Source organism: Nicotiana tabacum, chromosome 3 (genome assembly GCF_000715075.1).
Source record: "Nicotiana tabacum cultivar K326 chromosome 3, ASM71507v2, whole genome shotgun sequence".
Taxonomy (NCBI): domain Eukaryota; kingdom Viridiplantae; phylum Streptophyta; class Magnoliopsida; order Solanales; family Solanaceae; genus Nicotiana; species Nicotiana tabacum.
Window position 1 is genome coordinate 87,107,794 of NC_134082.1, and position 14,993 is coordinate 87,122,786.

Below are 14,993 nucleotides of genomic sequence, written 5' to 3' on the forward strand. Positions count from 1 at the left end.
ACAGTTTGAAATAGTAGGATAATATTGCCCAGAAAATGCATTTGTAGCAATTTGAAAATGTTCTAAAAAATCTAAAAGAATTTTAAAATTCGTCCAATCTTGAGTAGTAAGCATTTCATCATCATCCTCACCCCCTACCCGAGCATTAAACGTTGCATTAATTGAGTTTCTATATTCATATGCAACTACTAAACTTTCGTACATATGATTGCATCTAGTCGGGCAAGGTTTAGGAACCTTTCTTTCTCTAAGGACATATTCATCACATTTTTTAAAATATTCTCTTAGTCTACTTCTACGGTTTGAATAAAAAAGGCAATTAAGAGCCATTCTAACCTTTTCAATTTCTAAATTTAAAATTCGCATACCATCACCGACAATTAAGTGATAAATATGACAAATACATCTAACATAGAAAATATTACTAAATACAAGATTTAGTGTTGTTGTAAGTATGCCTATAGCACTAGTATTACTAGAAGCATTATCCATAGAAATTGCCATTATTTTATCTCTAAAGCAACAATATCTACAAATATTTGCAACAGTGTTAGCTATAAACTTACCTGTGTGACGTGAATTAATTATTTTATACGCAATTATGCGTTTTTGCATTGTCCACTCCTCATCTATCCAATGACTTGTAACAGTTAGATAATCACAATCATTACCACTTCTACCAATATCAGTAGTAATAGAAATCCGATTAGGTATATGAGTAAATAAATACCGCAAATATTGTTCATATTCATGTTTATATTTATAAATATCGCTCTTAACTGTTGCGCGAGGCCAACCTTTATAAGTAGGATTAAAAACTCTTCTAATATAATGAATCCAATTAGGATTAGAAGCAAAAGTATAAGGTAAGCACATAACGGTAATCATCTTTGCTAATTCTTCACGATCTCTATTAGGATCGTAATATAAAATACCTCCGGTCACAATGTTAATTCCTGGTTGAACTAGATTTGAACTTGTACTAGGGTTAACCGTAGAATCTACACTTGTCCCCTCTAGCTGCGCTTTCATTTGTAAAAATCTAACTTTATCTCTAGGGTGTGTTTTTATGTGCCTAGTCAAACTACCCGTGCCGCTACGGTCTCCAGTATATTTATGCGCCATTAATTTCCCACAAGTTTTACACTTAGCCTTATTTGTTCTCTTACTTGAGTAAACAAATTCCAAACTAATGATGTTTCTAGGCATTTAGCAGGTTCTCTATTAAAAGTAGGAGTTTCTACAGGTGGGTCGGCCGATGCATCAGTTGGGTTATTAACAGGACTAGTAGGTGTATCATCTAAATCCGGTGCTTGGGTTTCATCATCATCCTCATTTTCCTCATTATTTTCTAAGATAGTTTCATTAGAATAAAGAGCATTCATAATTTCATCATCTAATCTTTCACCTGGTGCAACATTATGGAAAAATTCACTATCGGTAAATTGAAAACAAGGGTGATCACTATCAAGAATTACGGAAGGAGGAGGACGTCTAGGTTGGCGACTACTTTCAACTTGCTTATCTTTTCTAGGTCGGGGAGCCGGGGGAAGGGTAGTTGGTTGGCCACTACTTTCACCGGTTTTATCTTTTCCCTTACCAAACATTTTTTTCAAAGAAAATGCCATATTAATTACAATTATGCAAACTAAAACACACAAAAATATATTCTTAAAACTTAAGAGTTGAAACGAGTTTACCAGATTGCCGAACAACTTCTTGAAAATTGAAAATCGTTGAAGACTTGAAGACTTCAATTCACTAACTTCACAATTTTTCACGAAGTTTAAACAATAAAATAAGCAATTCTAGTAGAGAGATTGAGAGAGATTAATGAATTGATGAGTAAAAATGAAAGAATTAGGGGGTATTTATAGTTGAGAAATGGGAAAAAGTGTAATTATATAAAGTTTAGGGTTAAAATAAAGTTTGGGGGCCAAATGGCTATTTTATAAACTACCAAACGGTCAAAAAAAAGTCCCAAATGGCTACTTTTTAAATATGGCCGTTGGGCTATTTTTTTTGATTTTTTTTTAAATTATAGTCGTTAGGCCCACTAGGCCCGGACCAGGCCCGCCAGCCTGTCCCGGGCTAAACGGTCCCAGGCTCGTGGGCTTAACGTTGAAGACCAGCCCGCCTCGGGCTTTAAGGGACCGTTAGGACCGGACCACCAGGCCCGTTAGGACCGCGGGCCAGGTCCGGTCTGGTTCAGGCCTGGCCCACAGTGCAACATTAGGCTGGAGCGCCGAGGTTCTGATTATGTGAACAAGTGTTTTTGAACTTATATATTCGGTAGTGTCCCTGTTAGTGGAAATGATGGTTGTGGCTATGTGATGAGTATGTTAGTACTGCGAGGCGTATCTATATGATTTGGAAGCGATGAGAAGGGTCTACTGAATGATGGAAGAACTAATAGATGCTTGAAGTCCATCGTGATTCAAGTTATATCCAGAGTTATGGGCGTGTGAAGAATCTTTTCATGTCTCCTAGTTGGGAGTGAAGCAAATTTCATGTTGCGGTATGAGTATAGACTCAGGAAGATTAAGTGACTACGTAATGCTTATGGCGGTGGAAGGTATGCAGAAATGTTAGTTGGAGGCAAAACAGGTGGGTCATCTCCTGCGGGGTGTTCTAAAGTTGTGTTATCCTTATGTTATCTATTAGAAGACCTCAATTGCAAGTGAATAAAATGTGTTGAAATCTAAATTGGATTGCCTAGAGAGTGGGCTTAATTGTTGTATGAATGAATGCGAGATTTGCAGAAGAGTTAAAAATTCTAAATGATTTGTGTTTCCACAAGCTTATGAAGGATCGAGTTTAATCTCACTATGGTGTTGAGGCAACAATGGAGTATATGCGTTATGAGTATAGTATGTTGCGATATATTACTTCGAGCCAAGTTGGGGAGCTTGCTATTGGTTAGCAGATTGTGCGGTTATGTACTATGTTAGTTCCGATTTGATGCATGCTGGTGAATCAGTTCTGGTTGTGGAAATTGGGCCGAGAATGGCACGAGTGAAGGAAATTTTTTGACAAGATGTCATGAGCTCGGATGAGCAGGAGATAAGTTTCGATGTTTACGGTAAGTTGGTATTGTCTTCAGCGTCACCTAAGATCGGTGTTTTGTAAAAAGGGTTTTGCGTCCTGGTTAATAATTCTTGATCGCTCTTTAGCGTTAGTGCGACCGGTGGTTTGGATGTACGCTCCAGATATTGTTGTGGTAGGTTGTGGGAGTGTGTCCCACGGGAAGATTATATAAGTGTGGCATGTGATCACTTGATTGATTAAAGAAGTAAACCAAGTATGAAGTTTGCAACAATGTGATGTTGAGTATAGTTTTCTATATGCTATTTTGTATGCCTTGCTTCCTGTTTTCTAAGGAAAGTCCGTATTAGTGCGTGGGATTGGTAATTCCTTCCAGAGTTTGTTTTCTTTTTTGTATCGCGTTCGAATTGGTAGCCTATTGGCATATTGGGGCATCATATGCGGCTTTTGATTATGTCTGGGGTGGCTTATTGCCTGAGCAGTTCGTAATGGGTGAGACGAGATCATTGAATTCGAGATCAGTGCAATCTAAGTATATGAAGTAACTTAAGGGGTTAAAACCATTGTTTGGTTCAGAATGAGGTGATAGTTCTTGCCAGAAGTATAGACCCAATGAATTATTGATTCGGCGGTGTTATGAATTTATATAGATCTCATACATCGTATTGGTATTGTAAGAATTTGAACAAGACCTATGTATGTCATGCAAAGCATGGGATGTGTAATGTTTTTTCTTCTAGATGGGATCAATGGAAGTTCTTGACTAGTTGAGTACGTAAACGTTTATGGTTCGGAAAGGAGGTGAAGTCCTAATTGGAAGTGATTTGATGAGAGTATATGTCTAAAAAAAAGGTAATGTGATTAAATTGATGATGTTTCGGTAGTATTGCGGCATGTTCTTGGTGGGTCCACTGGTGGTATTCGGGTTTGCTTGGTAGCACAGGAAAAATTTGAGTATCTGTCGTGGAATGATTGGGTATCAAAGATGTGCATGTATTTGCACGTTGGAAACTGGAATCAGGTATGATGAATTGTGTGCCATATGGAGTTGGAGACCGGGAGTTCTCATGTACAGGCTAGGTTGTGGTGGTGGATCGTATGTATTCGGCACCGTCTAGCGGCAATCGGGATTTGGAGGCTCGAGTGGATCTTTGTTTGCTGGTATGTTAGATTTTGGATATGATGTCGGAATTCAGTCTGGTTGTCTTAGTGTTGAGTAATTCTGAACTATCGCGCTATGGGCAATACCAAAAATGCCACGGGTTGAGTGATGAAGTGCATTGGATTATGTTCTAGTAGAGTGGTTTATATTTCAAAGGACCAGCGGATGGTTGGGAAGGATTGCTTTCTTAATTGGGCATTCGTGATGGATGTCAGTGCAAAGGTTGCTATCATTAATTCAGTTCCGGTGTTGGGGGACTTTTCAGATGAGTTTCATATGGCTAGGCATGTTGCCGGGCGAGGTTGTTGATTTCGGTATTAATTTGGTGCCGGGCACCGGATCGTCTGGCTCCGATAGGAGTTGTAGTAGTGGAAGTCGAGAGGGATGAGCAATTGGGTGTTGCTCGGTGAATAACGTACCGGTTATGTTCTATCAGGTTTGCGTGGTGTGTGTTATTTGTTTCACCATAGGTGTAATGATTTGCTTTGGTTCCAGACATCAATTGAGCATGGTTGTCGATTTCAAGCAAAGTGACTTGAGGTGTTTCCTGTGGAGTAGTATTTGGATAGGAACGCGCGTTGCAGCAAAGCTGTGTGGTAACATGACATTGCGGATCAAATTTGTGTGTCCTGTTTCTATGATGTGAGACAGGGTCTCAGCCTTGTGTTGTGGCAGTACTGGTGAGTTTGAGGTACAACTCTCTCAGTTGAGTCATTTTCATGAATTGAGTATGTTCAGACCGTTTCTTATTGGTGCACGTATTATGCAAGTTGTGGCTTAGGCATGTATTGATGTGTCATGTCACTAAAGTAGTGTGTTTGGTCAGAAGAGATCGTTGAAATCATTAATGAATACGAACGGATTCGATTTCAGTATGTGTGAATACGAACGGATTCAGTTTAAAATTTGCTATGGTAATTACCAGGAGAGAAATGACTTCATGAATGGTTGACATAGGAAATGGTTATGATTTATTGCGTGTTTCCTTTATCATCGGCAGTATGTGAAAGTGTTGGAATGAGACTTTAGTTATTAAGACGTTTCCTATCAATATTCGATTATTATGTGCAACTACTGTGAATAGAAATTATCGTTTCGAGTGTTTGAGTTATGTGGTATATCAGATAATTGCACCTGATGTTGCAGGTATGGGTTATTACAGCTGGTTCGGGCTTATTCTGAGTATGGATGTGAAGTTCTAATCTTGTGTATGATTTCGGAAGGTGCAGTGTGGTTCTATGGTTTATGGACTAGATGGATTGTGAAATTTCAGCTATGTTGTGTTATCAGACCTATGCGAGATAGGGTAGTGTGGGATCACCCACGGGTATATTCTTGGTAAGGTCGTTCAGCTATTGGTTGGCTTCTAGGACAACTCTGGGTACGCTCGAGGACGAGTGTTTGTTTAAGTTGGGGATGATGTGACGACCCGACCCATCGTCTCGTGAGTTACCGCCCCGTTTTCCCATTTCCTATTTCTTTATGCTTTATTATCAGTGTTGGGTGTGAACGAGTTGATTTGGATTGGTTTTAGTAGGAAATGAGACACTTAGTCTCTTTAAGGAAGGTTTGTTTTGGAAAAGTCAACCGGACATTGACTTATGTGTTAAAGGGATCGGATTTGAATCCCAATGATTTGGTTAGCTTCGGGGGATGATTTGTGACTTAGGAGTGTGACCGGAAGTAATTTGGAGGTCCGATGTAGAATTAGGCTTGAATTGGCGAAGTTAGTATTTTGGCGAATTCCGGTTGATAGGTGAGATTTTGATCCGAGAGTCGGAATAGAATTCTGAGAGTTGTTGTAGCTTCGTTAGGTGATTTGGGATATGTGTGCAAAATTTCAGGTCATTCGGACGTGGTTTGGTCGGGTTTTTGATCGAAAGTGTATTTCGGAAGTTTTTAGAAAATTAAGCTTGAATTCGATGAGTTTTGGATAATTTGATGTTGTTTGAGGTATTTTGATGATTGGAAGAAGTTTGAATAATGTTATGAATTATGTTGGCATGTTTGGTCGGGGTCCCATAAGGCTCGGATAAGTTTTGGAAGAGCTTTTGGAAGATTTTTGCAGTTTGAGCATAAACATGTAATGATCCAAAGGTCCATTTTTAGTTCTAGAGATCGAAATTTTATTTCGAGATTTCCAGAATTTAAATAATGAATTATAGGAGTGATCTGGAAAGTTTGGTATAATTTCATCAAGTCGCGGTTGGGTTTTTGACGCGAAACATGAGTTAATTGTTTAACGAGCTAAATGGATATCGCACTGACCAAACGAGCTCCGAATTGAGTTTTGATTGAAGGACTATGTTCGTATCATTATTTGTGACTCATAGGAACAAGAATCATCGAATTCCGAGTTCGTATGATGGAGTTAGAGCCATTTTAGCAAAAAGAGAAGTAACCGCACGGGTGAACAGTACTTCCGACAAATTCTGGGCAGTGAGTTATAAAACAAATCATCCGCGATTTTGGGTCATTTTTCCTCCATGGTTGATCATTTTGAGAGCTTCTTGGTGGAGATTAAAGAGGGATTCAAGGGGGAACGACTTGAGGTAAGTTTCTTTGACTTAGAACTCGTTTTTATTGTGAATTCCACCTAGAGATTCATGAAATATAAGCCTACAAATCAAGAACTAGGGCTTGAATTTTGAAACCAAACAATTAGGATTTGATGGGTCATTTGAACTCGGATTTGGGAGTTCTTGGTATGTATAGACTCGTGGCGAGACAAAGAATCCGGTGATATTAATTTTCTGATTTTTCGAGACGTGGGCCCGGGGCTCGGGTTTATTCAAATTCGTGAATTTTGATATTTTTCGATTGCTTTCGATTGGGTATTGTCTCTTTAGCATAATGCGACATATTCGTTATGATTTTGGGCAGATTTGTCGCATGAGGAGGGTCATTTGAGAGGCAAGGACATAGCGAGCTAGACTTTGACCGTCTTGAGGTGAGTAATTAATGTAAATGATGTCCTGAGGGTTTGAAACCCCGGAATTTCACATCGTAACGCTATATTGAGGTGACTTGCACCCAGATAACGGGCGTGGGGTAGAGCACCATTGGGGATTGTGACTTGGTCCGTCCCGAGAGATGTTTGTACCGTGTTTTCTATTTGAACTAAATTGAGAATCATCCTTACTTGGATTTAATTGTTACATTTGGGCTTCTTGCCAATTATTTGAATCCTTCAGGGATTGATATCACTGTTTTCGCATACATGCATATCATTTGATCTCAGTCCAAGGTTTTAAATGTTGTTTTGCAAACTCAGCCATCTTTCTAAGATTTGAAAACTTAAATGATATTTCTAAATGATATTTCGGGCTGAGAACTACTGTTTTACAAATGCCCAAGAGGCTTATGATGATTTCTGGACTGAGCATGGATCGGGATGCGCACCGCAGCAGTGTTATATTGATATTGAGGCCGAGAGCCTGGTTGATTACATTGATATTGAGGCCGAGGGCCTGGTTGATTACATTGATATTGAGGCCGAGAGCCTGTGTGATTATACTGATATTGATATGAGGTCGAGGGCCTAGATTTGATGCCACGAGATGGCTTGATATTGCGCTTGGGCTGTAGGCACCCCTCCGGAGTCTGTACAAACCCCCAGTGAGCGCCGTCGACGATAAATAAATATGGATGGCTTGGGATGCACGCCGTAGTGGGTACTAGAGGGTACCGTCATATGCATTGCATTGCACTCATGCATTTATTACTTATCTGCATTATCCTGCCATAATAATTACGTGCTCTTATTTCATTGACTAGTTGCTTCATACTGTTCTGAGCCTGAGGGGCTGATACTGTTCTGAGATACTGAGCCCGAGGGGCAGATTTCTACTTATTATTTTGATACTGAGCCCGAGGGGCAGATTTCTAATTATTATTTTGATACTGAGCCCGAGGGGCAGATTTCTACTTGTCATTTTACTGTCAAATTACCTGTTTTATTGGTTTAAAAGAAATTTCACATGATATTTCACTGAATTGTTATTTTAAATGATTTCATTGCTTCTGTATAGAATGTTGTGTGCCTTAACGTGTTTTCTTACCTTCAGTCATTATTTATATTTATTACTCACTGAGTCGGAGTACTCACATTACTCCATGCACCATGTGTGCAGGTACAGGTATTCCTGAGGCATAGAGCGAGTTTTCTGCTGTTCAGTTTTCATCGGAGTTATCGAGGTAGCTGCATGGCGTTCGCAGACTCATTTTCTCCCTTATCTTCTGTTATTTATGATATCTTCAGACTTTGTTCCTAATTCTATACTTTGTAGAATTTTAGTAAACTCTATAGTAGCTCATGACTTATGACACCCCGGTTAGGGCTGAGTTGGGTTGGATTTCCGTATTTTATCTATACTTTCCGCTATTGGATATTATTAAACCATATTTATACTATAATTGTGTTAATTATTGTCTTAAAAGGATGAATTGGGTTGAATGGCTGACCTTGTCTTCATGAGAGGCGCAATCACGACCAGGTTTGGGAATTGGGTCGTGACAATGCTTGTATTTTTCGACTTGGTTTTGCAAAAGAATCAAAAATGAAATAGGTGATGTTTCGATTTGGTTTTTGAAGAGGGGCAGATCTGGTTTCAACCAAAAAAAATTCAGTTTCAACCAAAAAAAAATTCAGTTTCAAACAAACAGATCTGGTTGTAATAAAATATCAAACAAACAGATTTTTTAATTTTTTTATTTCTGAAATTTCCCATAGACTGGGAGTGTTGTATTACTTTTTTTGGTGTAAAGAAAAATATTATTAATTTCTCAGTTTTAAACAAATAGATCTGGTTGTAATAAAATATCAAACAAACAAATTTTTTAATTTTTTTTATTTCTAAAATTTCCCATAGACTTGGGGTGTTGTATTACTTTTTTTTTGGTGTAAAGAAAAATATTATTAATCTCCCAACCAACCAAGTATACATTTTCTTGGTTGTATCTGTCTACAAATCACCTGTGGTTGAACAACTTTGTTGTTCTAGATTGCATTACTTCAAAAAGATAGTTCTCAATATTACAAATTGAGGGTAAAGGTTATCCTTCTGAAAAAACATATTATTAATCTTTTTTAATATATGTGTTTAGATTTTGTTTTGGAAAAAATAATTCTCAAACAATTTTTTTTTATTTTTGTTTGCAGCATATTCCAAAATATTTTTACAACCATATTCCTGAATCACATAGCACAGCGGTTCTTCGATATGATGGCGAGCCTTGGTTTATGAAAATTAACATGGGTAAACGAAGAGGTTCAAAGACGGCTGGAAATATTTTATGATGAATAATAACATCAAGCGGGGTTGTTTAATTAAATTTGAGTTGGTCGAAATTACACAATTATGTGTTGTCTTCCAATTACATGTGAAAGACCAAGGAACTCTCGAAGATCTAGTTGAAATTAACTAGTATTTAAATTTATGTTTGTCTTCCCATTTCGTGTTGTTTTTAAGTTTTGTTAGCTTTTATTTAATTTTATCTAGTTATGTAATGTGTACTTTTATTTTTCAGTTATCAAATTTCTATTTTGGTATTTTTCAGTTATCACTTTGGTATCATTTCATTTCATTAGATGGTTGGAATATAGTCTTCATTCAATACATTATTCTACTACCCTAACTACAAACCCTAGCCATATGGTTGGAATGTGAATAGTCTTCAGTTCAAAAAAGGGTTGATAGCCGAAATAATAAATGCAACTCAACTAACACCAGTAAAGACTATTCACATTTTTCCCTGAAATAATAAATGCAATTCAACTAATACCATTAATTACAATAATTCAAACAAAACTAGATATTGTGATAAAAAATAGGTTGTTTGTTCACTGACAGGAAAATTAGCATGCAATACACCTAGATAGTATGGCCAAAAATAAGTTGTTTTTTTCACTAATAGGAACAATATACCCTTCAAACAAAACCAGATAGTGTGGCCAAAAATAGGTTGTTTTTTTTCACTGACAGGAAAATTAGCATTAAATACACCCTTCAAACAAAACTAGATAGTGTGGCCAAAAATAGGTTATTTTTTCACTGATAGGAAAATTATCATTCAATGCACCCTTTTTGATTAGGAAGGTGTTTGATATATATTTTTGGACTGGCTTGGTGTAATGACCCAAATTTTCGTTATAAGAATTTGCGTCTCGTTCAACGGCTTAAGACCCCGAGAAGCTTCATAATACGCATTATGACCCGCATGTATAGTCAAGTTTGGTTTTCGTAAGATTCGGAGTTAAATTTAAAGAAAAATCAAAATCTTATTTTTGAAGCTCAAATGGAAAGAGTTGACCGGAGAGTTGACTTTTGAGAAAACAATCCCAAATTGGAAAATTAATGATGTCAATAGCTTCATATGGTGATTTCGAACTTAGACGTGTGTCCGAAATTTGATTTGGAAGTCCATAGGACAATTCGTCGCGTTTTGGCGAAGTAAGAAAGTTGACGTGTTCTAATTATATTATTTTATATGTGGAAGAGGTCTATTACTACAATGGATACCAATTGAATATGATATCAAGTGTACAAAACATACTATAAGTGATATGGGGGTCTAAGGAAAGTCCTAAGTCTAAGCCATGTTGGAAACTTTCATAATAGACTAAAGTTGCAAATGAGTACGCACAAGACCTCACTTTGGATGATTATATCTACATATATATAAGTATCTATGTGATGGACAACCTATCAAATGAATGATATTCAAGTCTAGTTTCTAACGCTTTAAACCGTTTGTCATTTAGATACTCCTACAAGAAGTTATGATAAAATTACCGAAGGCTGGCAGAAGCTTACACTATTGCGGCGTCCCATGCGGTGCCCCGTGCGGCGCGCCTATGGGGAAATCCAGAGAGCACTAGAAAACGTTCGCCCCATCCCCTGTGGTGCCCCATGTTCCGCGGCAGTACAAAAACGGGTTTTTAAGACCCGAACCTCATTTCATTTAACTCGTTTAGGGTTCATATTTTTGGGTATTTTCTGGTGTTTAGAGAGAGGGGAGAGCGTTTCTAGAGAGAGAAAGAAGCATAAGTGTTTTGATTCATCAAAATCTTGTCCAAGCCTTGAAATCCCTTAAGTTCTTCATCAAAGAGGTAAGAATTTCTTTTTTCCCAATTCTTCAATTTCAAAATCTAACTAGAAATGGGTAATTGGTAAGATGATTCTTGGATGTGAGAGTATTAGTTATACATGCTTGTGCTAATAAGGTTTGTGGGAAGATTATTGAGTTCAAATGGGTAAATATTGGATTGAAAATGGTAGAAATCTTCAAAGACTTTAATTGAAGATTTGAAAGACAATCCGATGTCGGAATTCGATAATTTTTGTATGGTTGAACTCGTATCGGAACGGGTGTTCGGATTTTGTGAGTTTTTCTGGGATTCAGAACATGGGTCCCGTTGTTGAATTTTAAAATAAATTTGGAATTTTAATCCGGAATATTAGTAATTTCATATGGAATTAATTCGTATGATTTATATTGAGTATATTGAATTATTATGACTAGATTTGAAGCTTCGGATGAATTTGCGAGCCAAAAACTTGTTAGAATTTTGAATTGGTTGCAAAGCGAGGTAAGTGTTTGGTTTAACCTTAACTTGAGGGATTAGGAATTGTGTCCTATTTTTTATGTCTTATTTACTGAGTACGACGTATAGGCATGGTGACGAGTATCTATACGTTGGTGTCAAGCATGCCCGTGAGTCTTATACTTTGATTAATGTGACTCTGTTTCGTATTGTATATGATCTATATGATAATTTCTATTGAGGAATATGACTTGTGGGAGCATTATTGTTAATTGAACATGGTAGAGCGTTGGCTCAAGTTGAGAATTGAATTGTTGAACATTGTAAAGCATTGCTCTAGTTAAAAATAGAATTGTTGAACATTATAGAGCATTGGCTCAAGTTGAGAATTGAATTGTTGAACATTGTAGAGCATTGGCTCAAGTTGTGAATTGAGTTGTGGAGTAAATGTGAAAAAAGAAATGAGAGAGAGAATCATGATATTGTCTCCCTTGCCGGGATGTTATTGTTCTGATGTTGTTTCCCTTGCCGGGATTTGACTGCTTATGATATTGTTTCCCTCGCCGGGATTCTTTCGTGATTGGTGTTGATTTGTATATGATTTGGATCGGGTTGCACGCCGCAACAATATTATATGGATCGGGTTGCACGCCGCAACATCATAATATGATTTGGATTGGGTTGCATGCCGCAACAATATTATATGGATCGGGTTGCACGCCGCAACAATATTATATGGATCGGGTTGCATGCCGCAACAATATTATATGGATCGGGTTGCACGCCGCAACATCATTATATGATTTGGATCGGGTTGCATGCCGCAACATCATTATATGATTTGGATTGGGTTGCACGCCGCAACAGTAATATATGATTGGGATCGGGTTGCACGCCGCAACAAGAAAGAATAAAAGTGAATATTGATTCTTATGGTGAGCACGAGAGTAAAAGCACGAAGGGTGATGCCGTGCACTTTCTGCTGTTGTGTTTATTTGTTGTTATCAATTCAAGTATTTTTAACGGTTCAGAATTTCCTTACTGCTGTGATCCTTTTTGTTGGAACCCGTATTGTTTTCAATACCTCACCGCATTTGTATAAAGCCTTCAATACTTAAATTTTCAACAATTGTAATACCTCTAATTCAATTGGCTTCTCAATTAAATCTCCCTAGAACGTCTAAGATCGTATTTTTGCTTTAAAATGGAATTTCTACTAAGTTAATTTATTAAATTCCTTGTTAAAGGTAATATTTCATTTGATGTTGTACCTTAATTGAAAATGGTACTTTCTCTATTTAAATGATTTCTAAAAATAACTTCATCTTTTCTTGTTGATTTCCTAAATGGGTTGGAATTTATACTCTACTTTATATTAAGTAAATGAGGCACCTTGAACATTCTTAATTGTATTGGGTTATGGACCCTATGAACTGAGTAACATGAGAACGTTGTTCCGCAATGTGATACGGAAACATGTGGGCACTAGGTGCCGGGAAAAAAATATGATAATTTTATTTAATGGCACGTGAGTTGCCCGTGCAGTTGTGATAGAAATATGGGCACGAGATGCCGTGGAAATATGAAAGTAGGCTGAGACCTATATTATTTATGATTATGGAATGAGGCGTCATAAGGTGACCTTTACTCGAAAGAATTATATTCGAAAGATGCTTATTTGAAAGATTTTTATTTGAAGGAAATATATTCGAAATATATTTATTGAAAAGCATATTATCTTAGAGATTATTACTTGAAGGATTTATAGGCGAAAGATTTATATTTGAAGGACTTCATTAATTGATTGCACTTATATTTATTATTTGTTGAGAAACAATTATGGTGTTCTTGTTTCCTGCTTTTTATATCACTGGTTGATCATTGTTGCCTTCATTGTTATCTGCTTCCTATTATTTTTTTACGCTATATTGCACAAGTTTATTTGGTAGTCTGTTCCTAGCCTCGTCACTACTTCGCCGAGGTTAGGCTAGGCACTTACCAGCATATGGGGTCGGTTGTGCTGATTCTACACACTGCACTCTTTGTGCAGATCCCAGTGCTGTAGACTTCGGACCGCAGTGAGATTGTTGTTTCTTGTTCATCAGGCGACCCAAGGTAGTCCTACAGGCGTCCGCAGGCCTTGGCATCTCCTTCTATCTACTATTCCTGTTTTCTTCATGTATTTCTAGAGATAGTGTTGTATTTATTTCTTTCAAACCTTTATTGTAGTACTCCTAGATAGTCTGTGAAGTTGTGACACCAATCATGGGTAGATTTGTTATGGATTGGTATTAGCAGTATTATTAAAACTTTACAATGCAGCCTTCCGCTTATTCAATTCTGTTGTTATCTAATTGTTGGCTCTTAACTGTTATCGGATTAAAAATGAAAACAAGGTAAATAGTTCCGTTGGTTGGCTTGCCTAGCTTTCTCTAGTAGGCGCCATCACGACTCTCGAGAGCGGAAAATGCGGGTCGTGACACTTGGCCCCTATAAATATGGTAACATACTCAAACCCTAAAGACCTAAAAACACTCACATACTCAAACCCTAAACTATGGATGCCTCTCCCTCAACCAAACGAGCCCTAGTTTACTCTTCTAGTAGCAGTGATGACATATTTTACTCTTCTACTACCAGTGATACTGAAGAAGAGATTCCTCCAACTTTTGAAGTGATTATGACTGATTCATGCATTGACTACGACGATCTGGTTATGCATCAGTATTGTATATTTTTTTGTGTTTAAGCTTTATATTTTCCAAAAACTTAATAGTATTGTGTTTTTTCCTTTTTCAGTATATTGAAAGAAAAATCTGCAAGCATCTTCCTCCAACATTAGAACACGCGTATTTTCACCATCGTGGCAAAAAATGGATTGTAATTATGAGTGTTGGTGATCAAAAAAGGTTCAAGGTAGGCTGGAAACTTTTTGTGTTGGAGAATTTTATCAGGCGAGGTTTCATCGTCAAATTTACGTTGGTTGATGTTTCACCACTGCGTGCTATCTTTAATGTGGACGTGAAGGGAGACGGATATCCGGTTTGTACTAATCCGTTTTTACTTGTACTAGGATGTGTTTGTATTAAATTCAAACATTTAGTTATGGTTGTTGTAATTTTTTGTGTTGAAATGTTATGTTATAAAATTTCAATGTTCATATTAAACGATGTATTTTTTTGAATTATTTATCATTCAAAAAATTAAATTACTAGAATAATTAAATTATATCATGTATTG